The sequence below is a fragment of the Scaptodrosophila lebanonensis genome, unplaced genomic scaffold (genome assembly GCF_003285725.1).
Source record: "Scaptodrosophila lebanonensis strain 11010-0011.00,11010-0021.00 unplaced genomic scaffold, SlebRS2 tig00001412-arrow-pilon, whole genome shotgun sequence".
Classification (NCBI taxonomy): domain Eukaryota; kingdom Metazoa; phylum Arthropoda; class Insecta; order Diptera; family Drosophilidae; genus Scaptodrosophila; species Scaptodrosophila lebanonensis.
The window spans coordinates 9,069,917-9,096,043 of NW_022060739.1; the positions used below are offsets into that span (position 1 = coordinate 9,069,917).

Below are 26,127 nucleotides of genomic sequence, written 5' to 3' on the forward strand. Positions count from 1 at the left end.
TGCCACATTGTTGCCTAATTTCAGCCCACATATTAATATTCAGCTGGCTCTATAACTCTTTCTTATTGTCAGCCCTCGTTTTACGACACATTTGCGACAACCGCACAGGACTGTGCCAGTGCCAGGGATAAAAAGTAATGCATATGCATATGGTTTCCTGCAGCAGGACAGTGTTTGAAGGCAGACCGGAAGCGTTGGGATTAACTGGCCACTTGAACACGATTGACAGAAGCTCAAGTGGCAATTGTTTGTGGCATTTCACAAACCGACACGGAAGAGCTCATATAGTAGCTAATCGGCAGCCACTACTTCTAATCAAGGCACATTATCAGGCAGTGTACGTCAGTCAGTCAGTCTGTCAGCTCATCAGCTAGTTAGTCAGTAAATTTTGAGTCAAATAGAGATAAGAGAGCTGGTGTATCTCGACGCACTCAATCATTCGCACGTGCTTCGGCCACATTTTCGCTCCATTTGCCTTAAATGCAATTTGCATATTAAAGTCGGACGCCGACCGCTAGTTAAGTTGATTCCCCCCCTCCTTGCTGGCTAACACAAAAATATTTGTGGCTACATTTGTTACGAACTTTTACGCTGGCCTCCCGACTCGGAGTGCACTCGGGTCACGTTTCTGATATTTCATTCAATCAAAACAAATTGCTGCTGCCTGCAAGGTTTTTAGTTAAATAAATAAGGCTCCTAAAAAATTGCGATAGGCCAAATGAGTTGTTGGCTTTGCTCTTGTGGCAGGTCCAAAGGAATGCTCGTTAAATGTGGACGCTCGTAAAAAAATTAGATTAGGCATAAAAAATGTTACTCAATTAAGTTGTGAGTGTGTGTGTGTGTGTAAAAAGTTTAATAACTGTTTGTCATAAAAACATCAAAATGAACTTATTTCTTTCTTATTATAGTATATGTATGTATATTTTGCTATAATTTATGAGTCTTGTTGCTTGCACCTTCGCATTATTTTGCACTTTTCTTAATTAGCCATGCCTGTCAGCTCTACTCAATGCCATTAATAGAGCTCCCCTTGTCCCCCATACAGCTCATTTAATAAGCCATTGCCATAAAAAAGTTCACTAATACTGCCACAACTCAGCCGTTGTGTCTAAGCCATTAAAAAATTAATTGCTGCTTCCTTTTCGGCCACAGTAAACGCCCCAAACATCGCTCCTATTCCTACGATAAATGGAGCTTTTAGCTCGTAGCTAAACACTCATTCTTTTGATGCTCTACCAACAGCAATAGCTGAAGAAAAAAGGGCGCGCCAAGTCCCACCAAGTCGCCAAAGTTGCCGAAAGCTAAACACAAAAGCAAAGCTAGGCAGCAGGGAAAATTGCGGGAAAACGTTTAAATTTGCTACACGCTCCTAATTTTGCTTTTATTGTCTGGCATTATTATTTGTTTTTTTTTTTTTTGTTTTTCTGTTTTGTTTCACTCGTCCGCCAATTGCTTGACCTTTTGCCCACCTCTGCTGACGTCGCAACGTCGTTGTTGTCGTCGTTGTTGTTGTTGTTGTAAGCACTTCTAATTGTGACGCGAACACGAGGCTGTCTCTCCAACTGACGCCCTTTGAACTTTGCCAGCAAGTTGAACAGACAGCGCACAAAACTTGATCTCAATTGCGTTTGGAGTGGATTGCAGTCAAAACTATAAAGCTGATACTCTCTCGAAGCAGAGAGAGAGAGAGAGAGAGAACAAATGGGCTGTAAAGTAATTAAGGAAAGAGTTCTTTAGGTTCGTTTTTTAAAGTCCGCATAACTTTTTAGCAACGATAAAGGAAACTACCATCAGTTCTTGATTCGGTTCTGAAATTCATACATTTTCGTTTAATTGAAATGTTGACTGTCTAATTTGATTGATCCATGAGTCTCTGGAGGATAATTAAGAGTTTATTGATGTTTTTAGATGTAAAAAAGATTTTACATATTAAGCCTGCTAGAAAAATTCCATTTTTCCAGTTAATACCGATCTTAATTTTAACAGCAGTCTGACAAACGAAAAAGCAAACTTTTTAAGAAAAGAAATAGTTCACATCAATATAAACCTACTCAAGACACTTACATATTTTTGCAACCCCACATTGAGAAGCCCTTAATAATTAAGTGGTGGCTCATCAACTAAATTATAAAAAAGAAAACACTGAGTAAATGGTTTCTAGTCAACTAAGTAGTAATCTGTATGATATTGTTACAACAGTATAATATATTAATTTTTTAATTTTCTGCACTGACTATTTCTATAGAATGTTCCTTCCAACTCAGTCCTTTCTGTGATCTGTTGATCTAAGAACAGTCAAAATAGTCATAACGTTTAAGTATTATTGATAATGCCTTCAAGATTCTTCCGAACTTTAAAATTTATTTCTTCTATAGAAGAAAGATAACTTCATTAACAAAGAAAATACTATATATCTCGGAATTTATGTAATTTAAACTTTTCAATTATTTATTTTCTCGGTGAAGTTGTTCTATAGAAGTTAAGTGGAAATTGAATATTTAGCTTAAAATGTTTTAAATGTAGCGTAAAGAATGTTACTGGCTTAATGGGCGAGGCAGTCGACATCAATGAGTCTAAGAACAATTTGGGTAAGAAAATAGGTGGAACGGAGAGTTAATTAAATTTTATAAAACATTCTTTTTTAGAAACAAAAACATCAATCTAGCTGCTCACAAATTAAACTGCAAAATATCAAATTTTAGTCTAATAATCTAAGTATTAAATTATGAAGAGCTTAGGCAAAGCTCTTTTGTGAGATAATCAGTCGTTTCCTTACATAACTCAAAGCTCTACATTTCTATAGTGTATGTCACCTTCGATGCAACCAAAAAAAGGCAATTTTTTGCAATTTATCGTTCGCTTCATTTTAGATTTTTGTTTTGTACGATTTGACATGTGGGTGGAACAGCGCGCGCAAAAAAAGCAAATAAAATCGGGAAACTGACGCAAACTGCTAATTTTATTACTTTCCAATTATATTGAGCTGCCACCATATACTATACTACCTATGTATGTATAAAAAAATATATTGTAGACAACGTGAACTGACGTAATCGCTTGCTCGCTACTGCTGGTAGTAGGTGGCAGATTAGATAAAGTGAGCGATTGAATGAATGAATGAGTGTGAACATGCGTGACCAGGTCGACGATTTCCGGTCTGGGAAACCTGACCTTCCGGCCGGCACAAATCAATTGATTACAATTTGCAGCGTCCAGTGAATCATCGTTCATTAAGATAAGTCAAAGGTTTGCCATTGAAATGAAAAGAATGCCAAGTGGCGAGCCGTTGTGGAAGGAAAGCTCTCTCTGTCGCCTCCATGTCATACACTTACTTAGTTATGTACGTACTCGTATGTCTTGCCGAGAAGTAATGAAAATAATAACAACACAAAAAGCAGAGCCACGCAGATTTTCTGCCTTTTTATTTTATGAATGGAGACGGAGCTGAAATTCTTTGCATAAATGCAAACGCAGCGAATGTGTTTTTGCGACCCGCTCGCATAAAATGCCTGCCACTTGGCAAAATTTTAATGAGTTGGAAATTTAATACTCTTCCAACCAGCCAACCAGCCAACCAGCCAGCAAGCCAGTCATCGAGGCAGCCAGACGACCAACGTGGCTCGTGGGGGGAGAATTGAGAATCGCCTGTGACTGTGGTAGGTCGCCGCACATAATGGTCGGCTTGTCTGCCGTTGCCATATTTGCGAGGCCAGACGCGCATTCAGGCGCATACAATTCAATTTTTTTCAGTGCTCGAAATTTAAATTTGCATTTAATTGAAAAATTAATGAGAATTTTGCGCCCACTGTGCAAGTGCACTTCAGGAAAAGTAACTTCAAAGTAAACTGGTAAACTGACAAACGGAAAAAAAAAACTGACGACTAGTCGGCTTAGAGTTGTTCCCCCGTAGTTCAGTGGATCAGTGTCCTAACTTTAACTTCCATGGTGTCGCAATTAGGACTATCTAGTGAAATAAAAAGATACTCTAAAGAACGAAAAGTGATATGATTTTAATTTTAAAATAAGAATTATCGCATTGGGGAAGACTTTAAAGTAGCTTTGAGTATCCACTACAAATGAGGAAAATGGGCTTCGACTTTTGCATGAAAAATGCGCATTTGTCATCTGATTGACTTCAAACTTGGTTTTAATACTTTAAGAAGTGGCAGTTCTCTGATGGAACTGGCTGATAGAAAATTACTTTGCTAAGTTATTCTAAATGTTGAAATTTAATATAATACGAAATAATGGATTTGAGTCTTCTTATGATATACCCATAAGAAGACTCAAATGTTCATATTATAATATATAATATATAATCCGAATCGCCTGACATTCTTATTCGTATATCCTTCCAGAGGAAATTTAATACAATACGAAATAGATAAATAATAATAGCTTGATTATATATAATAATGTGAAAGTTTGAGTCGTGTTATGGGTATATGAATCCAAATCGCCCCATTCACATCTCCTCCCAGAGCAGAACAACATATCCGATCATCGTAGCTGCAATAGTATTTCCAAACAGTAGTTCCCCCTTTGGGCTACACCGACACCATTCGCACTGCAGGGTCGTTAGTCATTTACTAAGATGGTTGTACGTGCGTCTGTGTATGTGTGTGGAAGCGCTCGTCTAGAAAGAAAAATTAGTTTTAAATGGGTTTTTATTTTAGTTTGTAGGTATAGTGTGTGATCTCACCTTGAACTTGACTTCCGTGACAGATTGTGACTGGCGGGTAAGTCGACAGCGGCAACGTCGTTTGATTTTACAATGAAAACACTTACTTACTATAAAAACTAATTCTCCATATCAGCAGTTGAGTTTGCCGCGCATTATTGTTTATATTTGTGCTTCCGTTGGGTCTGGTCTGGTCAGGCCAGACCAAGCCACATCCATCTCCAGACTTGTGTGCACAATGCGCAGTTTCTCTTTAAGATAAATTTCCAAGTTCTGACAGTTGTGGATTTCTTTTATGTATTTTTAGAAACTTTTTTATTAATTTATGCACTTTTCTTCTCTATTTCTTTGCAGCTGCGACAACGACAAATTGACGAGAATTATAATTAAAACGATAGCGGATATGTAAGTTGAAAATTCGAAGCTTAACCCATATTCCACACATCCCCGGTTTATTGTCACAATTAGGCAAAAAGACGTGACACTTGCCACTAATTCCGTTTTAAGCCAAATCTCTGTTTCATTATCGTTGTGGCGTCACATGATGTGCTCTGAACTAGAAACAGAAACTTAAATTCCGTTTATGGCTCTAATAATAATTAGCGAAGCTCTGTTGACTTGCCAAAAAGTCGTAAAAAGTTGAAACGTGCACTTTGTTTTTGTTTTGCCAGAGAGTTGGCCATTTCAGTCTCTGTCTAGCTACTAATTGGAATTTAACTTTTGCTAAAATTTATGAGGATACTACTGAGCATTGTATTTGTGTAGACTATATGTGTGGGTATATAGTTCTGAAGTTTCTTACCTGTTACGTGCCTTTTAAATGCAATTTGAAATTCTCAGAATTTCTGAATGCCTTATTCAAAAGTAATCTCTCTATAAAGGTTGTACATGCTTCGACCGTTGCATAGCATTTGATTTATTAGTTGTTTATCAGGCAATATATTATGTTTTATATACATACATACGAGAATTGTATTGTATTTTTTTCTATAACATTTAACTTAACAAATTTCGTCTTGAACACGTACAAGTGTGTGTGTGTTTTTCATTTTTTTGTTGATTTTTGTGTACCCTGGGAAATTCTTTTGTTTTTAAAGCGCGCCATAAATTCGTTGTGCATGCCTTAATAATGCCTTTTCTTATCGATTAGTCATTTTATTTGTATAATGTGTGTACTGATAAAAATTGCTTAGATTAGAGCAAGAAAAAGCTCTTTAAAAAGTATATAAATACGAGTATGTATTGCTATTTTCTTTGCATGATGCAGATGTAAAAATATTCGGCCCCATTTCCGCTTCCAGTTGCAATGAAACTTGGCGAAATTGTTAAAAAAAAACTGTGCTCGAAGTTTGTTTAATTTTTTTGATAGAGAATCTTTTTACAAAAGAGTTTAAAACACCTGGAAAACTAAAAGTATGCTGTTTTTAAGTCAATTGTATTAATGGAAATTGGGAACAAGCTGCTTTGTAAGACTAAAATGCAATATTCCCATTGCATGCATTTACTTTTTTTTATTTTATTACAGTTTAACGTTATGAAATATTTTCTCAGTTATCATAGAATCGCAATTTTGTACTTGAAGCACCAATTTCCTATTGAAAATAATGATAATAATTATCTGCAAGGTATATTTATAACAATGGACGGACATTGTTCCAAATTTTTCATTTACCATTTCTTTTTAAAATAGAACTATGTCCATTTATAATCAGATAACTGTTAAATAAACATCACAAGGCTATATACTAAGGCATTAGCGGCATTTACGTAAGTTTTTATGAGAAGAATAATCTGTAAAGAAGCTTTTTAGCAACTGCAATGCTAGAGTGGCTTCAATTTTATGGTTCTATTGATATCGTAATCGAATTAAGTACTTATCGTTATCACCAATTGGAAATTTTATTAATAAGAGGCACTTTTGTTTTTTTTTCTCTTTTGACTATCGTAAAAATAAAGCTGATTAACATTGCAACATCTCATGAACATTGAACTTAGCCTTATGATTGACTGCAGTCGGCAATAAAAAGCATACTTCTCACACTTATATGTAGTAAGTCGTCCGTTCTTCCGTCTGTCTGTTCGACTGTATGAACCCTAGTATATTAAAAACTGTAGAAGCTACAACTAACAAACTTTGGTTTCTGCCTCATTATATTTTGGTATAATATTTAACCGTTTATTACAACGCAGGGAGAATTTGCTGAAAAGTTGATATTTTCACACTTTATGACCCCGTCTAAAATTGGAGTTGAATTTGCTTTAAAAAACTCAACAGCTGCGCAGTATTTATCATATGTTCACAACACTTAAGGTATACCCAACAATTTTATGAATATACAATTCTTAAACATATATGTATTAATACAGCTCTCACGTTAATGTCATTCTGTTTATGCATTCATTGTCATTGCGCTTAAGCGATAAGTGCCAGAAATATTGAGCAATGTTTGCCATATTAACCAAATAAGTACGAAATATGGATATAAAGTATATGTACCTCGCCATATGTTTCAGCTTTATATGTAAAGATGGGCGATACTTTACGAGCTCCGCAACTTTTGCTAAATTGAGTCAGGCATGAGACTGCATTTAGTTGTTACTCAACAACAATAACTGCAACAACAACAACAACAACCATAAAGTACCTGAATAATTCCCAGTACTTGTGCGTCGCACAATAAACAAGATAAACATCCATATACTATACGAACACATACAATAATAATTTGCAAATAACCGTAAATGAAGCTTTTAGCAACACGTTGAATAAAATGACTGACGGGCTGTTTGTCTGTCTGTCCGTCCGTCCGTCTGTCCGTCTGCCGTTCGGACTGTCTTTCTGTTTGTCAGAGAATCGCGGGCGTCGCCGCTCAATGGAAGGTACGCGATTCTGTGGAAACTGACTTTGAGAGGCGAACGAGGTGCGCTCTCATGTGACCCCGACATGACGACAAAGCACAAACGATTTCTATACATTCTATATGGTGGGAACAAAACTGACAGATATCTAAATGATATGGGCACAAAAATAATGATGATGATAATCATAATGCTGATGGTGTGCTGTTTATTTTAATGATGACGACAACTTCGTTGAAGTTGCATTCGGCAAAATAAGTATTGAATGTGTTTCTAAAGCTTAACTTAATTACTAAGCTTGTATAAAAATTAATATATGTATATATTTTTTTAATGACATCATGCGCGAGCGAACTGCATTGCGAGGAAATCATTTTTCATTGCCAAGCATTTAAATTTAATTCACTTATACAGTTGTTATTTTTTTGTTTTTGTTTTTATAACTGCTACTATTCTTCTTCTTGTTCTCTTTTGCTGTTGTTGTTGTTGTTGTGCGCTTCCATTATTAATTAAAAGCTTGGCTCATTTGCCTGTTTTATTTTCGCAAAGATTAATTAAAGGTTTCATTTCAGACCCGCACAATGATTTATGAATTCGTTTAAACAAAGGTTTGGGAGCTCTCGTCTGGCCGCGGGCGATGTACACGCATATATACATAAATATATATGTATATATGTATGTGTATGTACATCGATAGTGGCATTATTTTAATATCAAATACCACATGCCTGCAGGGGTGCGCCATCCTTCGTACTATACTCCAGTAAATACTTATTTTTTAGCATGCTTAGCGCTTTTAATGCCGGCATTTAATTTATCTACAAATCCAATTTGTTTGCCAGTTATTTTATTTTATTGGCTAACAAATGTGCGTGCCGATTTATTATTTGATCGGCTCTATGCAAACATTGTTTTCATATTTTATTTAGTGCAAATATTATTTAATATTTAAGCGGCTTTATTTGTTTAGAAAAAGTCAAAAATACACTCCCAAAAAAATAATGCAAAATGTTTATATTTTTTATATATATATATTAAAAACTTTATTTAGTGACATTTGGTTAATAGGCCGTTAGTCGACCTTAGGCCTCTGATAGATTTCGAAACCCGATTGTATGCCCGATTGTTTGTGATATAGTAATGTTGAAATACCCTTGTATTGTTTCTTTTATTTCAATGCATGTTAGGAATGGAAGATAATGAAATATGTGTTATCCATTGTTGATATAAGTCGCTCATCATTTGTTAGGTAAGGTTAAGTTAGTTAATTGAGATGGATGGAGTGTTCGTGCTGTAATTAACTTGCTTTTTATTGGTCTTCTAATGTATTTGACTCATTTCATAATTTTTAGCTTTAGTTCTTCTGTGAGATGATTTAGATAGGGTTGCACTTATAGCAAGTATATATGTATCAAATAAAATAATACAAATATCAGTGAGAAATAGGACCAGCAATATTGTTAATCTCCTATTTAAACACATTTCAAACACACGCTTGCTTAATTAAAAAAGTTACGAAAATATTGTAAGAAACTGTAATTAGAAGAAATATGCATAATCTGTGAAAAAAAAAAAACATAATTGCGAGGTTCCCGGAAATTATTTAGAAATATTGGCGGTCTTGTAATTTGCAGTGCATAATCATCGATTTTTTTGTAAGTGTAATGAATATTTTTTGTGGCACTCCAATTGAATTACGCGACGCGTGTCTGCAGACAGACCGCAAATATTTGCCACAGGTGCAACAGCTTTGGTTGAACACATTTGCATTTTGGTCGCGTCAATTCACAAACCTACAGCGAGATATAAAAAATACAAAAAATTAGTGTACATTGGCAACAACATTATACTTATATTTCATTCTTTTTTTTGCAACAGTTGCGTAGCTGGTTAAAAAAAAAAAACAGAGGCCCACTATAGGGGCAGAGCGACTAAGCCGGCTTTGAAATTGGGTTAAACAACTTGTCCGACTGACTCTGACTGCATTGCAACAGACACCGCCAACAGAAGACAGTCCGCCAACCAGATTTTGTTTCACTTTTTTTGCTCAATGAAAATGAAAGCGAGCTCAGAATTGAAGCTTTAACACAACAACAACAACAACAAAGGCAAGTAGGCTGATTGTCCGATTTGACGCACCGAGCTAACTTGGCCATTTGCTAGACACTAGACATTTTCGCCCGCCTGGCTGCCTGCTAGCCGCAATTTGTTTGGCCACCAGCTTGTGAAAGTGAAATCTTGGCCGTTATCTTTGGCGGCCGACACGACACCAGCCAATACTACGAACACAACACTGATGCTTAAGCAGCACTTGCGTTTTGCTCATTACAACAAATTTGTTTATATTTTTCGCTTTATGTTTATCTTTTCGGGCTGTAGAAACTCTATGCTGGGCGTAGCAATCAGTGGCGGCCTTTGTGTTGCCAGCGTGGGAGCATTTTGGGGCGCGATAAATGCAGCATAATTTGTCAAATTACAGTTGAACTCACTGTGATTAGAGCTATTTCAAAAATGCACAAGAAGAGCAACAATAACACAACAACTATAACTAATTGGAGTGTGTACCCCTATTCCCTTTGGGCCCGTTGCAACTTTCACAATTTATTTATTTTGATTTGAAGACAAAAATTAAACTAAATAAACACATTTAGATGCATGGGACAGGAAATGCTCGTGACTTTGAAATACTCGGTACCTATGTGTAGAAGAAATTGACAAAAATTTACCTCATTTTTGGGTGGAATTTTCCAAGTGATATTGCTGTGCACTGCCAAATGAAAGGATGTAAAGCATGGTCTGTCAGGATTTGGAGTTTTATTAAAACTAAAGCTTGAGGAGCTTCATCCGATTGATCAATTGCACTTTTCCTCATTTTCGGGCCAAATTTAATGCGAAATTTGGCCAACTTAAGCACTTAGAACTGTGCGGCTCAAACACCAACTCTCTTCTGCGAGAAAAAACATTTTTATTATAATCGTTAAATTGAAAATGGGATCCATTACATGAGACACATATTTAATCTGTTTATAACATACATTTGGGTCAACAACCAAAAAGACACAAGTACAAGTCGATTTGCTTAGAATTTATTGAATGCATAGGGAAAGTTATTCCAATTGCTTTTACTGAATGATAATATTGAGCGCTTAAAAACATTGAGCTATACAGCATTTAGGAGACATAAATGCGTATCTCTTGTGCTTACTCTTAACAGCTGTGAATCGTTACATGGATAAGGATTGGACTGACAACACTCATTTGCATGACAAGCTGTCGGAAGCTGCAAACAACATAGAGACGCAACATGCAACCGAACATGTTGTTGCTGTACTCGTATATGATTTTTTGTTCATGTTATTTTCTTGGCTTTAAACAAATCACTTTTACCTGTTTTCTTGGTGCCAGATCTTTGGCAGCACATTGGGCAGCTTGCTGGCTGGCCGACTGGCCGGCTGGCTAGCTGTCCGGCCGATAATCAACGCGTTTGACCAAAAGCTGCGGTTTTAACTGTGCGTTGGCTTTCTACAACTGGCTGCTGCGGCTCAGGTTCGGGCCCCTTGCAACCAGTTTTGAGATTTATTGGCAATAATCATTTTACTTTATACAAATTGCATGAAAAATTTCTACATGGGAAAGTATGCATTTGGGCTTTTGGGTCTGTATTTAAGGCGTTGGCCAAGTCAACTAGGCGGCAACTACCGCCACCGCCGGTCTGGTAACTTTAATTAAAGCCAACATTGCTGCACGACTTTTTGTTGTACATGGTTCCAAGGAAATTGCATTGCTCGTTTCTCAAATTATAGACAAACTCCACATTGCTTATCATTAAGATCAACATAAATAACGCTCTAAATTGGAGTGCGTCAAGTATACGCCGTGTTGCCATTATTGCTATGACATAAATAAAAATGAAAGGTGCGTGGCTCTGTTTCGCTCTTCAACACGTACGTACTTCTTCTTCTCGTTGCTCTTATTATGCGGAAATCGTAAAACCTAAAAAATTACATGAATAATAGCCGACAGTTGTCTAGGCAACCACTTGATGTCATAAAAAGTAGGGAGAATGGGCGCACGATACGCGTATTGTTTAAACGTTGTCAATATGAACCGTGCATAAATCTTTACAACCCCCCCCCCCCCCCCCCCACCCATCACACACACACATACACACAATATTGGCGCATGCGACCAGCAAAAACGAAGGGGTGGAGATTCTGGGTGTCAACAGCAACCCCCCTAATAGATATATCTACATATATTGGCACTGCGAGAAATGTTTGAGTGCTTACATAGTATGCGAAGTTATAGAAAAATTACAAAGTTTGTAATCTATATTGGAAATTCTTGAACCCTATCTGGAATGTAATATTCAATTTTATTTGTGCTAACATTATATGGAACGCGAGGTTATAAAAGAGTTTGGAGTTTATAATCTACTTTGGAAGCTCGTAAGCCCAAGTAGAGAAGTAATTAGGTAATTGGAAAGAAAGAAGCCTATTAAAGTTATAATATTATCTAATGACTTATCAGGTGGAGAACTTCATAATTTATTTGTGTACTTAACAAAATTAATTAAGAACATAAGGTAAAGCAACAAAAACTGGAGAACTTAATTGCAAAAAATCAAACTACACGAATTAAAAAATAAATTATAAAATGAAGAAAGTAATAAATTAAAACAAATTCCTAAAAATTATGTATTTATTATTTGCAATGTATGTACCGTTAAGCAATTTATATATACTTCTCTATATGCTTAAGATGCTGAGATATCTAGATGAGTCAACACACGAATAGAAGGAGTGGTTGCTGGCCATGTCTTGGCACAAAATTGTTGCCATCAAATATTTGCTTTTAGAATATTTACAATATTGCGAGACTAATATTGGCAGCCAATATTTGCTTCGAAAATTTAAACCAACAATAAGTAATAAAATATACAAATATTACTGCCAATATTAGTCGCCTAATATTTTAAATATTGGAGGAGATATAAATAGAGCATTACATAATATTTTGTGAACGCCAAACATGAGTAAATTGTGGCTAATATTTATTTTATATTTGCAAAAATAATGAAATCATGGGTTTATAGTTCCGATAAAACAACAAATTTCTATGCGCAGATACTGAAAATAGTTTTTATTTTTTGTAATATCTTCATTTGTTAATATATTTTCATTTTTCATCTGCTTTTGACTTTTTCGTGGCAGATTTTTTAGAGTTTTTGGAATTCTTTTTTATTTTCCACTTCTTTCAGTTGCAGTATTTCTTATTTTATAGGAGTATATAATTATTTTAAAATGTTACAAGTATTCCTGCATTTTGTTTCTTTCCTTTTCAGCCGTTCCTTGCAATGATTATCACTTTTATTCCCCAATTCGTTTTGTTCACTCTATTTCTATTCCTTTTATACTTATCTTCTTTGTCAGTAATTTAGAGTATTAATTTATATTCTGCATTTCGTACACTAGCCTGCATTCTAGATCTCTGCTTTCGTTTTCCTTTTCAAAACTGAAACTTTACCATACTTTTTCCTTATTCCGTCTTTATCCATTCTCTGTTCTTCCATTGATTGAACTCTTTCTCTTTTCTGAGTGCAAAACTGTCATTTATTTGCATAGATTGGTATTTTTTATATGATGAGAAATCATTCTTTTTTCGGGTAGCATTTTTTGTTGCCTTGTCACGTGATTTTTGACGCTGAGTTCCTGGCAGTGGCTGTTGTTGTTGTTGTTGTTGTTCGAACGCATTTGGCTTTCATGTGCACTTGACACGACAGGAACACACAAGTATATCTAGATTTGTTTGTGTTTTTTTTTTTTTTTTTGATTCGTAACTGTCGACCCCGAAAATATTTCAGCTCTGTCATCAATATCATGGCAACATCAATAAAATTGAGGTTCGGTTCTGGCTTGAAGTTCTGACATTTTGTATTGTTGAATTTGTTGTTGTTGATGGCAAGCAAATTGAAACTTTTCTTTTGTTATGACGGCACGCGCAAAATGTGTTTTTTCGTATTTCTGTACATTCTATATCGAGTAAAGATTGTAGGCGAAGTGATTGGGTTTTTTTAGTACTACTTTTCGTATTTTTCTTGTCCGTTGCTGATAATGTGCAACAAGAGTTTTTAATTAGTTTGCGAGCAAACTTATGTATGTTGTTAGTATAGAAAAATGATGTTAAAGTTTCTTTTCAGTCTTTCAGTCTTTGCAGCTCTCCTTTAAATATCGAAGTTATGCGCCTTCGCAAACAAACAGGTTGTGCGAATCTCAGCAGGAAACATGCGATTTTGAGCCGGTTTTGTGGTTTTTGGTATCAGGTAGGCTGGCTGGCTGGCAGGCTGGCAGGCGGGCGGCTTTGAATGGGTTTCAAATTCCTTAAGCCGTCGGTCAATATTTTGGCATGCCACAGAACTTGTTCTCTGTGAAAATTAACGCACTTGTGCTAATTGGAAAGCCGCTCTCAGATTGATAAACAAAATCATATACTTTCAACTAACAAATGTGCGCTAATTTAGACAAAATTCATTCCATGCCTCAACTGACCTTTGCACAACAAATTTTGCACTTAACAAGCTTAGCACGATTTGCTGAAAATTCCAAATAACAAGCCCTTGAACACACAAGTCCGTAAACAATAAAATAAAGTGCGACGACGAGTCAAGACATTAAAGCCAGGCGCAACTTTGGCCGACAATTTTCAATTGTTTGCTGCTTCAATGGCTGAGTGGGTAAGTGAGTGAGTGAGTGAGTGAATGAATGAATGAATGGCATGCTAATTACCACGCCTGTGGGTGTTGAAAATTAGACTTGACTGACTTGCTAGATTGGCGGCATAGCCCTCGGTGGCTCTCTGGCATATACAAATGTTGCCGTTAAACATTAATTCACACCCACACTTGCAATTCACGCCGGTTAGGCTGTGTGTGTGTGTGTGTGTGAGTGTGTGTGTAGCATTCAGCTGCCAAAATTGACAAACGCATATACTCTTGTGTTTTGCATTGTAAAACACAATTGAAATATTTTGAAGGTCTTGCCCACAAAACTAAAAAGCACCAATAATTTGCTATTGTATTGATTATACATTTTATATATTTTGTAAATTTTTTATTGTTTGGCAAAGGCTTACAATGAAATGAAATATGGCTTCAAGTTAAGTCAGCAAAAGAAAGTTTTAAAGTCTTTTAGACTTTGTCTGTGGATAGACGGACAGTTTCAGTTTGTCGTGGGTGGCTTAAATAATTGGTTTTATAAAAAATAACACAACTAACATTTATTCGATATGTAAATTAATGATGTCAGTCTAGACTGAATATTTCATTATTCAAATTGAATGCTAATGTACTTTAATGTACTCTTTGCTTTATTGTTGCATTTAACAAATATAAATATAATATATATCAATTTATTGAGAAAGTTTTTAATGAACTTTTAGTTTAGCCAAAAGTGATTTATGAGACAAAAAATTTTTATAAATTATATGCCCTTGCAAGCTACTGACAATACAATATAAAACTTAAGAAACATAGCTATAATTTTTATTACAAAAATTATAATATAAAGAAAGTAACTTATTTTTAGGGACATCCATTTTATTGCTCTAAATAAAATTTCCTATGTGTGTATTCCATCTTCCATTTCTAATACTTACTATTTAACTAAAAACAAATGTAAAAGATTTTTTTGAATAAAAAGACAAAATCAGTAACAATTTTAATCTTAGTAAAGTATATTCAAAGCAGTAAAAAGAAACACCATTTGAAATGAATTGTATATTTAAAATATTACTTCAATATAATTTCCTTAATAATTCAAGAGTTTCTCTGTGTATAGCCATTCATATAATTGTGGGCATCAATAGTGAAAATAAATCAAATTTAAATGCTTCTTCAACAATTAATTTAAATGACTGAGACAAAATTATGTATAATTTATCCATCTGAAGTTAAATGATTAAATAACTGCCATTGTATAGGCTCAAAAACATGAATTGATTTTATATGCAAAAGCATATAAAATCAAAGCTAAAGCCTGCTATATACAATAAATATTATGTGAAAATAAATACAATTCATAGCAAATTTAAATTCAAATTCAAATTGCAGTCGAATGCTAATCTTTAGTGTCTTGCAAAGCGACATTGGCGGCGCGGAAATTTACACGAACATGAAGCGCGCAATATATCAAAAGATACGGCAAAAAGTGTAAATAATTTGACAGATAATGCATATATAAGATACATATACATATATACTGTAGGCAAAGGTGTCGTCTGCAGATGTCGCTGGCATTTTTATGTGATTTTAACTTCTTCTTTCTCTTCGTCTTCCACGCTTCTCTTCTCGTTGCCGAACATATTGGATTTTGGACTTTCACTCTTTTTTTTGTTCGCCACTATTTCTATATTTATATATATGTACATATATATACACATTTTTTTGAGTTATAATGGGAGTGTTGGACGCATTTGGCGTGTCCAAAAGCGCAGAGCAAAAAAAAAAAAAAAAAGTTCAAGCGCAGCATTTGTGCTCTGTGTGTGGTTTGGAACCTCCCCCCACCTCCCCCCTACACTTAACTCCCTGCTCAACACACTTGTTTCTCAGTTTTTGCCGGCAATTTTTTTTTGGTATTTGTAGGTGTCGTTGCCATTGCTGGCGGTCAAACAAACTTTTACTCAGTAAGCGGAATTTCACTTTTATTTCATTTGATTTTCTTCTTCGTTTTGGGACGCGTCGAGTTACAAATTTGCGTTTTATACGTATGATTAGCATAAATTCGATTGTTATTTTGAGACATTAATTGCAGGCCGCCGCCAGTCGTTTGCAGCATGCAGCAGTTCATCAATCAATCAATAACATTGGTATGCGGCCATTTCCGACGTCGTTCGCACGCCATTTTGATTTTAATGCGTTTTTTGACGCTGCCGAACAGCAACAGCAACAGCAACAACAACAGCAACAAACAAACAACAATTAGCGCCAAATTTGCAACAAACCGGTTCAAAAGAAATCAGAAAACAAGACTCTCCCTCATGTGTGTGTGTGTGTGTGGAGGCAATAATTTGCATGATGCTGCCGTACAACAACAGCAATAACATCATAAACTTTGTGCCTCTAAGTTGTACAATTTGTTGGCTGTAAACTTCATGACAAAAATAAAGTTGTTAAGGCAGAGCGGCAGTGCAAGTAAAAATTCTCGTGAAGACACAAAATTTTCACAGCAACTTTTGCTATGCTAATTTTTTACATATTGCAACATTCGACGTGCCACGGCAGTAGCAGTAGTAGCAGCAGCAGCAGCAGTAACGACAGTCTCATTACAATGACTGAACAAATGCGCACGCTGGCCCCTTCCTCGGCAATTTCTGGCGTTGTTGTTGCCGGCAAGAAAACTTTGCAACGTTTGTTGCACTCGTCGTTGTTGTTGTTGTTTGTGTGTGAGAGAGTGTTGACAACAAATGGCACTAAATTTTTGGCATTGCATAATAAACTCCCGCAACAGCAGCGGCGGCAACATCAACAACAGCAGCGGCGGCGGCAGCAACATCAGTGGCAGCAACACTAATAGGCAGCAGCAGCGGCAGTGGCAGTGGCAGCTCCAGTAGCTCCGGTAGCTCAGCATACTAAGACAATAACTTCTACTTACGATGCCATCATTCACGTGAAAAGTTAAGCCGTCTATATGGGATGGCATGGGTTTGGATGGAAGGGGGCTGGGGATATGGGTTAGAGATGGTGTGGGATGCAAGTAAGTTAGCAAACAGCAAGAGGAGCGGCTCACAAGCTGTGCCCAAAATGCTAGGTTGCATCATCGATTCGTGATATGGGCAGACTTTGATATCAAAGATAAGATGGAACATGGTTTTAAGCGAAGTCTGGCAAACTTTAAATTACCCTTCTATTTAATTACAGTTGAATTAATAGCTTTGGAAACACCATTAATTGCAACTACTTTTGAACTTTTTTGCTTTACTTTCTGCTACTTTTTAACTATTTAGCATGTGTTCGGGATTTCTTTGTCAGAAGTTTAAGTATTTCAATCAAGTTTGTTTCATTTCTCAATATTCGGTAATCAGGCACTTAAATGGTTTGGAACGAGAAATGTAATGTTTCGAAATGCTTTTTTTAATCTTTTTGTTGCTAAAATATAAATTTTGATTTTTGTAAAATATTGTTTAAGCTTAAAAAAATGTATGACGTTCAACTTTATTCTTTTGACAACAACATGTATACTTCACAATTAAAATCATTTTTAATAATTTGTAAATTTATAAAAATGTTAAAAATTAATGAAAATTCAACTTCAATTAAAATAAATCAATTAATTATGTAAAGTAGTTGACGCTAAAAACTAGAAATAACTTACAATCTTTGGATTGGAGCATTAACTTTAATTAACTTTTAATATTTTAGTAAATAATTTGAAAACAAAACATACAAGTACACGGACATATTATACTATAAGTGTGTCTGACAAGTATTGTCCTAAATAGGTATATATGCAATAAAAGCTTAGCTTTCCATCGGGAAAAATATTCTCTACTTTTCATGACAAATATTAACAGAATTAATTTTGATTTACCGTTAATTTTCTGTAAGTCCATTATTAGACAAACTTTTTTTTCAAATCAAACACTATTAGATTCTTTTCCATTAAAGCAAAGTTTACTCCCCAAAGTAATTTTTCTTAGCTCTTCAAAAATTTATATTCTTCTCTGGAAGAAGTAGAAATTTAGGAATGAAAAAATCAACTTTCTGCCCACTTCTCATTAAAATGCCTGCCCAAGTCGGTTAAGCTGAACTATCTATGCTACTCGTCCATATGCACTTCTTTTTATAAAAATTCACCTTTGAACCTTGCGAAAATCAATCAACTTTTATAGCTTTTGTTGCATAGCCAGTGCCCTGTCTAGAGTTATTTGCAGCAGGCGAACCATCTGTAGCTCATAATTCAAACCATGACTTGCAGGCTCTATAATGCACCCGCACCCAACATGGGTTGCCCCCGCCCCCCGCTCCCCACTCCCCTTCCCTGATTATGTGGACCTAGAGCTGCAGTCACAATGACAAAATATCAACGCTTTGTGTCTGGGTAGCAGCTTCGGATTCGGCTTCGGGTTCGGCTTTGGCTTCAATTTCTGCAGCTTCTGTTGCGCATTGGAAATGGCAAGCTTAGGGCTTGCATGTGCCACAAAATGCAGCTGCAGCTGCAGCATCCATGCTGTGTGTTCAGACGTCTTCTCGCCATGATTTCACATACTGAGTCGCAATCAGTGGAAAGCGTTGCCGGCTTTTCGCGTGGGTTGTTCGTTGGCGTGACATTTTTCTTTGCTTCCGCGAGCATCTTCAGTATTTCCAACATGCCCGTAATCTAGTGAGCTTTATAGGGTTTTTGGGTTTTCATGTCACACGCTTCTTTCTCACTTCTCGTCTCGTCCGTCTGCTTTTGATGCGCCCATTTAAAGGCAATGTGGGCGACACAAGTGAAACTAATTTGCCAGAGTCTGTAAGACTCTTTACTCTAATGACATTGTGAGCTGCGCGCATAAAAACATTGAAAAATGTGCAAGTGCTTGTGTGAGGCCATCTACTATGTATACTTGTACTATATATGTATGTATTTACTCGTTTTATTTTAATACCTGCAACCCTTTTAATTAAACTTAAGCCGCTTGTCCTCGCACTGACAACTGCGGCTACTCTTAAATTGTGTCAAACGCTGTTCAATTAAGTTCCGCTAGCACATTGATAAGGGAACCTCATTGGGGCCGTCATCTATTTGATGTGGCCGTAACAATAGCCGCAAAGGGGCCTCCAGCCTATGTACACACATGTATGTACACGTGTATTTGTGTGTTTGTGTGTGTAGCAACATGCCACAGGGCTGCGAGGGCGTGAAGCAGATTGATAGCCGCACAGCAGGCAGGCAAACAGGCAAACAGGCAGCCAAAAGGCAATGGCATTGGCAACACAAAGCCCGACGGGCAACCGAACCCGTGCTCTAATCAAGCACGTAAATAAAGTTAAAGTTTATACTACCTACAGAGTCAGTCACAAATATATTGTCACACCAGTACACCAGCACTAGATTATCGCATAAATATTGATTATATAATAGATATAACAATTTATACGATGAAAAAGTTACAAAAAAGATATCCAAGCGATTTGATCTTTGTAGTTCCATTCCATACTTTATTGAATATCAATACCCTTTTTACACCTCGTAGCCTTTACTATATCAGGTTTGTGTAAAGTAGCCTAAAAAAGGAAGCATTTTTTAAAGTATATACAAGTATGTATGTATATTCATAATCAGCATGACGAGAATAATCCGCCGGACCATCTGTCAAACTGTACGTCTGAATTTCGGAGACAATTAAGCCCATATTCACCAAACTTGGTATGCAGACTCTCCTAATATCTAGGCAAGACAAGTTTATTTTACTTTTTTGAATTTTCCAGTCAATCTTGCCACACTGTAGCATTCTCTCTTGTTGAAGTATTTTTTGAGGAAACTATATATTAAGTTCTAATATTTAAATAGAGATTTATAATATTATATCAATTAACACTTATATATTCTTTTAGAAAATAAACGATTTTTGTTTGCTAACAAGTTTATTGACAAAGATGTTTCGGAAAATTATAGTTTTTGAAAGATATCCCACAGATGATTATCTTTTGAAGAAAATATATATCAAGGTCTATTATTTAAATAGAGATTTATAAAATGATATCAATTAACAATTACACATATATTCTTTTTGAAAAAATACAAATTTATTGACAAAGGATTTTTGGAAAATTGTAGTTTTTGAAAGATATCCCAAAGGTGATTATACTATGATTTGTATGATTATGTATCTGAAGTGTATATATATTCTATACTATATGTAGCTACCAGAAAAAATCTTTAGAACTTTAGAATCTTAGATTCTAGAATTAACAATGGATATTATTGCTTATGAAGCATGTGCCTTGAGTATATTGAAATTTATACTTGTACTTATATTGGCAGGCATTTTCAATATAATTTATTTTGACAACATTTTTATGCCGACTAGTGTGCCTTTAGACATGAGCACATGTGTGTGTGTGTGGTCGCCTTTAGGGCGTACAGCAAATCAATGGGTGAACTCACCTACTTGGCCCGATGGGCTAAAAAATAAAACGGCAACGCCATCGCTCAGTCAACACAAAAGCGGCGAAATGACAACGTCAACTACAATATATATAAGTTTATATATATGTACGAGTATAAACATAGATACGCCCTATATGAGGGGAGGAGGTGTGGTCTCAGCGCTGAGCGCCCTCGGGCCCAGCACAGTGCGAACAACAACAATAAAAATTGCTGGCATGTAACATTTGATTAGCTTGTGAAAGGGCGACTACACTTGGTACTCTCCTCTAAGCCATTGCAATATGTAGTACATACCTACATACACGTACATACATGCATACGAGTAGATCTATACATAGATGCTCGTACTCGTATGTGGGCAAGTGTTTTGAAAGTTGTGAAAAAATGAGCATATTGCCAACACTCAGTGCAACGAAGCATTTGGAACTCGGCTGGGGAGCGGACTGCCTGCGTACTTGGGGCAATTAGAGGTTAACTTTAGCTGATGACTGTCGACTGTCTTGTCGGTTGCATAACCGCAACAACAACAACCACAACAGCAACAGCACGAACATCCACACTTACGATTAGTTAGCTGGCTAAAATATGACATGCCGGTGCTCACATTTACAAGCTGGCAAACTTACAGATACGCCAGATACTCAAGAGTTGTGCGTGCAAGTGCAGGGATGTGTGTGTCTGAGGTGGAAGGAGAAAGGAAACTCAAGTTGGCCAAATGGTCAACCATGAAAATATCAGCTTGAAAGGCAGGGCCCAACAGCATAGCAACCATGTAGGAAAGAACAAAAATCATGTTGAAAGTGGCAAGATATGCTGGATAGCTACTATAAGCCCACATAGTACGCCACATGTCCACATGCCTGTCCTGCGAATAAAGCTGCTTTGTTATGCTGCGTTGTAGGTGTAAGAAGAACCTATCATTGATTTTAAATGAATTAGTCTGGCATGTGAAGTAATTATTTGCTGCTAAGCTACCCTATTTATATAGAAAGGGAACTAACAATACCAGCGAAGTTATTTTATTCGATTTTAAATTCCACCAAAAACTGCTCAAAAAAGTAAACATTTTTTCCAAAATTCATTGATTAGCAAAACTACGAAAAATATTGTTGTTTGGTTTCTCTTGGCAATTAGCGATTTAATTTTTCCAAATTCTTTCTACACACCACTTTCACTTTTCATCCATTGGCAATTAACAAATTATAGAAAAACGTTGAAAGCACGTATGTCTATTAAAAAATTCTTTATCAAAATTTCCTTTTATTCTTCTGATATATTTGAAAAACAAATTTGATGATAGAAAATATAACAGTATCCAGATCAGATACTAAACACTAGTCCAAACCAACTAAAACACTGATTGATTTGTAAGATCTTATTTATCGCCTTTATAAATGCAATTATTGTATGAGTACCTATAGTAGCTTTCAAAATATCTCAGAAGCATAATGATTTGAATTAATTTAAAACTAAATAAAAAGCAATCTAAAACACATTTTCTTCTATGTATTTTAAGAAGACATAAAGAACTTTATGGCTGTAAAGCAGTTGCCTCCGAAAATTGCTCAGATATTCAACTTTATATAAATTGTTAAGATAAAAATACTATATAAAGAATGTATTTATGCACATTTTATTCTAATGTGGTAATACATTAACTTGCGAGATATGAAGGCATTAGAATTGCTGGCCTAGGAATTGCAGAGCCAGCAACAAGTTACAGTTACACCAGAGTCTGCTCTATGTTTCGAATACCCAATAATCGTATTTAAATTTAGTCAAGCTTTCCAAGTCTGAATTAACTTTTCAATGGCAATTCATGAAACAATATCGAGGGCATATGAAGAAATCAGTTCATGTCCGGAATGTTTCACTCTTCACACTTTCAAAACTTTAGTTTTTTTTGGTGCGACTGTACTTTTTTTTGCACTAAGTAGCTTGTGTCAGTCATTAAATGCAAAAAGCACGCATGTAATGCATAATTTGTAATAAATTTGTTCTACATTTGTCATAAATTGGAAAACGTTGCCAACATGGCCATAGCCATAACTCATGACAATTTATGACTTGAATTATCGCGGCACATTGTAAACAAATTATGGCACATGTAGGTTTGGTATAGTGCGTATAAATTAAATATTAACTATGCATTAATTTTATGAAATTAGCTGACAGCAACAACAACAACAACAAACAACAAATTCGGCAGTAAGCACGTAGCAGCCGACTTGATTGTGTCATCCATTTTGATTTTACATAATTCAAGCTAATTTGCAGAAATTCAATTAAATGGCACTGCAAATATACAAATGCTGCGTCGCTTGCTGTTTTATTAAAAGCAAAACGCATAAATTAATAAGCATAATTTACACCTGCGCGATTTCGGAGCTGAAAGTGCGTGTAAACAACATTGAAATCCGTGTTCAGGTTAAATGGGCTCGACAAAAGCGAAAGGTGCGAAATCTGCAAAACATAAAAGTGAATGATATGAATTTTAATTTCAAACAGATTTTCATATTTTGGCACGCGCGCGCCTTCCCAAGCCATAAATAGCAGCAGGTCTCGGTGTTGTCGGGTGCTGAGTTGTGGGTGGTGGCTGGTGGTTGGTGGGTGGTGGTTGGTGGTTGGTGAGTGGCAAGTGGTGCAAAGGCCAACCTGCTGAAGCCTGAATTTGCTTAGCGCTTACATTCCTTGTGCAAACATAATAACAAGCAACGGCAGCAGCAACAGGAATACAACACTCGTCGTATACTCGTTTTTTTTTTGGCACCTTCTGTTTTTTCATTTTTTTCTTTTTTCTGCTCTGCCCTTCATGCGACAAACTCGAGCAATTTCCGCCCCGTTTGGTTGCACGGAAATGTGCACAATTTAATTTTTCTCTCTTTCTCTGCTACTGTTGTGGCTAAAAGAAGCAACAAATTAAAGCAGAAACATTAACTCAAAGATGAGAAGCTATTGTGCCTATATGCACCATGGGAGCCGCCGCATGCTTTATAGCCAAAAAAATGTGTATTTCAAACGTGGCTAACAGAGGAGGAAAACTCAGCTGCAATTAGGAAAAGTTGCTTAATAATATTGTTGTTTTCAGCAGCTACTTTTTGCTATGTTTAAAGGGAAAATTATATAGCAAAATATAAATAAAATAAAAATTGTTTTCAAGCAGATTATACTTCCTGTTTGAGGAATTTGATGTTTGACATTTTGAGGAATTTTGTTCTCTTTTATAAATGGTTTGCTAATTTTTGCTGAATAACTCGTCCAAACGATTTTCATAGTTCTACTTGGCTCCACATACCAGACTACAAGTATAAGTAAGATGTATCCAAACCAAGTTTCCTGTACTTTCGGAGAGTCATTATTGATTAGTGTGGCCTTGAATTGTCCTTTGAAAAACAATGCCTTTTCTATTGGCCAATCTTAGTCGCTTTCGATTGAAATTGATAACAGCAAAAAATATAACAAAATTGATGTCAAAATTAAAGGGTTGTGAGAACTATTTAGCGCGCAAACAATTGGCATTGCACTAAGTATTGTAATCTACTTTTTAACTCTTTTTTTAGATACCTCAAAGTACAATTCTTTATAGAAAACTTGCTATTTTTTCCACACTGCACAAACATAGTCCGAGTATATATATGAGAGACATATCAACGTGCAGATCGCTCCATCAACGGCATCTTTTGGGGGGCCTGCTTGATAATTTTCCGCTTGAGTGTGTGGCCCAAGTGCCTATAAGTGGGGTGTTTCTAGGCCCACTCGTATATACTATACGTATGTGCAAGTACATCTTTACTGACTGGCTGTGTTTAAGCGCAAACTTCGGTTGCTTGTGCTTTTAATTAGAATTAGCAAGTTGCCGCAAAATGAAATGCTCACACGATGCTTGCCACTGCCACAAGCACGATTGCTTTGCCTTGCCTTGCCTTGGCTGGCCTGCTTCCTCTTCTGCTGTGTCTTCACTTGCTTAAGATAATTTTGCCGTGAAAACATAAATTCAACTTGTTTTTATGTGCACGCACGCACACAACGCACAGAACGGAGACATAGTAAGAGTACAGAGTTGGACTTACATTCTGGGACACACGTAAACATTTTCGGAGACCCCATTTGCTGCCCCGCCCTTTCGGCAGCTGCTGTTTGGATTTTCTTGGAAAATTAACAGCACTCGTGGCTTTGATTTATCATGATAAGCGGATGTTGTTCTTGCTCGACATTGTGGTTATTCTTGCTGTTGTTGTTGTTGTTGCTGCTGCTGCTGCTGCTGCTTCTACTGGAGTTTGCATTTCATGCTCACATAACTTTTGGCAAGCAGCCTCATCGCACAATCATTATGCAGATTGATTTTGCCTGCTAATGAAGTTATCTAGTTTGGGGCCAAACTAATGGCAGTTACTCGTACTTGCCAGGCAAAGACGTTTGATAAACGACCTGACTTTTGGCAGTCTCTATGCGTAATTGCTAATGAAGGCTACACGACGTTGCATTTCTGACTTTAAGAAACTTAAATTCAATGTGCGTTACAATTTGTTTAAATGTACGCGCCAATGGCACAGAAAGCACATAAATTAATTAAAAGTCGGAAACAGATATAAATACAAAGTGTATGTACGAGTGTGTGTAGCCGGAGGAGGGTGAAGCATCAGAAGTGCCATCGCGACAGTTTGGCTGACAATAATTAAAGAAACTGCACAGCACAGCAACAGCAACAACAACAAGAACAACAAAAACAGCAGTTGCCTGCAAGCAAGCAAACAAACAAACAAACAGATATACAAACAGACGGACAAACAAACAAACACCCATGAGCTGGCATTAAAAAATGGCAGTCAACAGCTGCACACGCATGTGGGGCTGACGCTGACGCTGAGGCTGATGCTGAGGATGACGCGAAGATGAGCAGCAGCCGGAGCATCAAAAGAAGCAGCCAAGTCATCCAGCTTTGAGGGAAACAACTGCCACTTGGCCAGCATGCGTTGTCGTCATTCTACACAGAGAGAAAAGCATGAGTATAGAATGTAGAATAGATAGAATGTATATGGAATATGGATATAAAAGAATGCAAGAAAAACTGAAGTTAAGTCCTGGATAGAAATGGCATTAGGTTGATTGACAGAGTTAGATACAGTTAGACTTAAAGTTTTGAAATGGATCAAATGATGCGGGATTGAGATTCATTTGTAGCTAAAATTTGGTAATTTATAAATAATCAATTAATAAAATAATTAATTAATAAATAGTAATTAATAAATAATAAATAAAGAAGTTTAGGTCTGTTTTTCTATCTCTCCTCCCATATTTATTTTTCTCTTTCCCTCTTGCTCTTTCTACTTCCTACTTTTTCTAATAAGTTCTTAAATATAATTAATTTTCCTCCTCTACCAACCTTTTGTAAAGTTTTTTAGGTCTATAATGTCTCTGACCACATATAGCTGGAAATCG

The 26,127-nt window shown here is 36.2% G+C and overlaps 1 protein-coding gene across 1 annotated transcript in view; it reads left to right on the forward strand.

The window, feature by feature from the left end:
- LOC115631917 overlaps nt 1-26,127 on the forward strand; it is a 77,273-nt gene that overhangs the window by 20,654 nt on the left and 30,492 nt on the right. The window contains exon 2 of the mRNA XM_030528769.1: nt 5,036-5,086. The gene's annotated coding sequence lies outside the window, so the exon portion shown is untranslated. The remainder of the gene's footprint in view (nt 1-5,035; nt 5,087-26,127) is intronic.